Raw genomic sequence first — 3,260 nt, forward strand, 5'->3', positions numbered from 1 at the left:
CATTTCAGTTCTGAAAAAAACAAAAGAAAATGATAAAAACTTCAATAAATGAAATCCTTCGAGAGGTAGTTATATTACTACATCTACTAGTTAGGAAAATTTGAAAACTTAAATTTGGACATGTTTTGCAAAAAGTGTAGGGAAAATGTAAAACGGCTATAACTTTTGCATACGATGTCGGAAAAAAATGTATAATATATCAAAAAATTTAGCACGAAAATCCGCATCCGATGGAGACGGCCTATGGCCTGTTTGCAATTTTTTAGAATCCTCAAATTCCAAAACGAAAAAAAGATATGGTCAAATTTATGTTTTTTTAAAAAAATTGTTAAATCTGGTCAAACTACTTATTCAAGAAGTATTAATGTTACTACATAATTATTCAAGAATATTAGTGTTACTAAATAATTATTTCAATTTTTTGAATTTTGGTCAAATCTGGTCAAACTATGGTCAAACTGTGGTCAAACTGTGGTCAAACTATGGTCAAACTTATTCAACAAATATTAGTGTTACTAAATAATTACTGTTTTTTAGAATAATAGTTTCAAACTCAAATAGTGAAATGTGTGACTTCATGCTCAAGCTAAACTCCTGAGGGTTAATAGGATTGACATCTTACTATTGTCAGGAAAACAACAAGTGCAGACTTGGAAACGAAGGAGAATAGAACCCGAAAGTTAAGCGTGCTCGGGCTGGACTAGTGAGAGGGATGGGTGACCGGTCGGGAAGTTAGATGATTTGGAATGAGTGATCCACACTTGAGCAGTTAAGAAAGGTGATTAGAGACTAAATCACCAAATAATTTAGAAAAATTAAAATCGAAAAAAATAATCAAAAAAATTTCCAAAATTTTCCAAAAAAACCTTTAGTACCGGTTGGTACTAAGGGCATCTCCAGCCATTCGCCCCCGCAGGGCGCCTAAATAGAGCGGCCTGGGGGCGTGCCGGCGCTAGTTCGGCCCCTGGGGCGACCTAGCTCCCAGTCACGCCCCCAAGCGCCGGCCCCAGGATGCGGGAAATTTAAACTTGGTCGTTCCCGCCCTCAAAAGACGCTACAAATCCAGCGATCGAACGTAGTCTGGCGTTACAAAAAACAGAGCGCCGCATGCCGCAAGTTCACGTGCGCAATGATTCACTCGGCGGGGTCGGCTCCAGGCGTTGGCGGAGTCGGCATGCGCGGGCTCGGCGGTGTCGGAGCTACTTTGGTGCTGGGCTGTGTCGGCGCGGCTTCGGCACTGCTGGGCGGCGATGTAGAGACGTCGTTCGGGCTTGGCGTTCGTGTGGTCGTGGGCGCGGGAGCTTGCGTCGTCGGCGTCGTCGGCGTTGCCGTCTGCATCTGGTTCAGGATGAGGCCGCGCTCCGCCATGTACCACGCCCTGAGCTGCTCGTCGTTGCTCTGGAGCATGTCCGCCCCGCCCATCAGAAAAGCCATGTCGGTGTTCCTCTTCTTCGCGGCGACGTTCGTCCGGAGCAGGTCGAGCTTGATGGCGTTGTTCTTTATCAGCGACGACCACCGCGCCTCAGTCTTCTCTTCACGTAGGACGGCCCGGGCCTGGGCGTCGGCGAGGCAATGCTCGATGGACTCCTGCACTCGCGCGGTTGCCGCGTCAGCGTTTTTCTCCTTCTTTGCCAATTTGTAGCCGTCCGGCCGCCCCTCTGACGCGCCCGGAGTCGTCGCGTCTGACTTGTATGTCTCCTTGGCCTTGTTGAGGGTATGTCGGACTTCCGCCCACTTCTCGCACTTGTCAATGCGCTTGTAGACGTGGAGGTGCTTGAAGTCGGCGTCTTGGTTGTCGCGCCGATACATGGTGAACATACGCAGCAGCTGCGCGGAGGAACAAACAGTTGGCGGGCGGCGGGCGTTGACGACGAAGAGATGCGGGCGAACGGCGTGCGTACCTGATCCTCAACGCTGGCGCCGCTCTCTGGGCGAGCCGCGACTTTCTCGACGATTCCATGCCATTTGTTGCACGCCAACTGGATACGCCCCCAATGGTTCGCCATCGCCTTGGAGCCGCGCTGCATGTAGACGCCTTTGAAGTACGGGTCGACGAGCTTCCGCTCGTCGAACTCGGCCTTGATGCGGTCCGAGTACGTCTCCAAGCTCTGGTTCGCGCCGGTGGTCGGGTCGAGGCAGACGACTTTCCATACTTCGGCGAGGCATTCCTCCTCCTTGGACGTCCACTTGATGCACGGTTCGCCTGACCTAGCCGCCCGCTTCTTCTTCTTCTGGCGCCCCTTCGTCGCAACAGGAGCCGGCTCCTCCTCCTCCTCCTCCTCCTCCGCCTCGTCCTCCTCCTCCTTCTCGGGTTCCTGTGCTTCGTGCGCGTCCTCGCCTTAGACGTAGTCGAGCTCGGCCTCCATGTCACCGCTGAGATCCACTACCTCGTCCTGGGTGGCGAACCCGGAAGACGCGGCGGCCGCGGTCGATCCTGTCGCGATGATGTCGTCCATGTGGGCTCCTGTGTCGTCGGTGTAGCCGAGGTGCGAGAAGGGCAGCGGTCCACGGCGGAGATGGGGCGTCGGTGTGGACGCGTAGGCGGTGGGCGGCGAGTAGTTGTATGGAGGGTGCTGCACGCCGACGAAGGCGGCGAAGGTGTGCGCGTCGCGGGGTGGCCATGGGGGAAGGTCACGTTTGGGTTGAACCCCCCGTGCCCGTTGCCGTCGGCGTAGTCGGGCGACGACGATCCCCATGGAGATCCGACGCCTTGCTGTCCCCAGGGGGCGTACTAGGCGTGGCTGACAACGGGTGGATTCATCATCCCCGCGTGGTCGACCGATGAGGAAGACGTCGCCGCACGCGCCGCGTTGTCGCGGGCCTTCTTGGCAATGGCCCTGTTCCGCCGGTCGGTGGTGACTGCGTTGCGTCGCTGAACTTCCACCCTCCACTCGGCGCTCGACATGCCCGGTGGCTTCGATGGCGGCGCCCTCGGCTTCCTCTGCTTCGGCTGGGCCACGGTGCCAGTCATGGTTGCCGCCGCGCGCGGCATGGCGTACTTCTTCGGCGGCATGGCAGCGACTGGAAGGCGAGCTGGAGGGGGTTTGGCGGGAGAAAGGGAGGGAATGGCGGGAGGAAGGCGAGCGAGCGGAAGGGATGCGAGGGAAAAGCGTCAAGAAGCGGTGGAAAAAGGCCCTCGGGTCGCCGCCAGGGCGGGCCCACGCGCCTTTTTCGCTTGTGCCGGCTCCCCAAGCGCCCCCAGGGCGCGGGTTCTGCCTGGGTCCGCCGTCACCAGTTTTGGCCAGAGCCGGCAAAAACGG

The sequence above is a fragment of the Triticum aestivum genome, chromosome 7A, assembly GCF_018294505.1.
Source record: "Triticum aestivum cultivar Chinese Spring chromosome 7A, IWGSC CS RefSeq v2.1, whole genome shotgun sequence".
NCBI classification, from domain to species: domain Eukaryota; kingdom Viridiplantae; phylum Streptophyta; class Magnoliopsida; order Poales; family Poaceae; genus Triticum; species Triticum aestivum.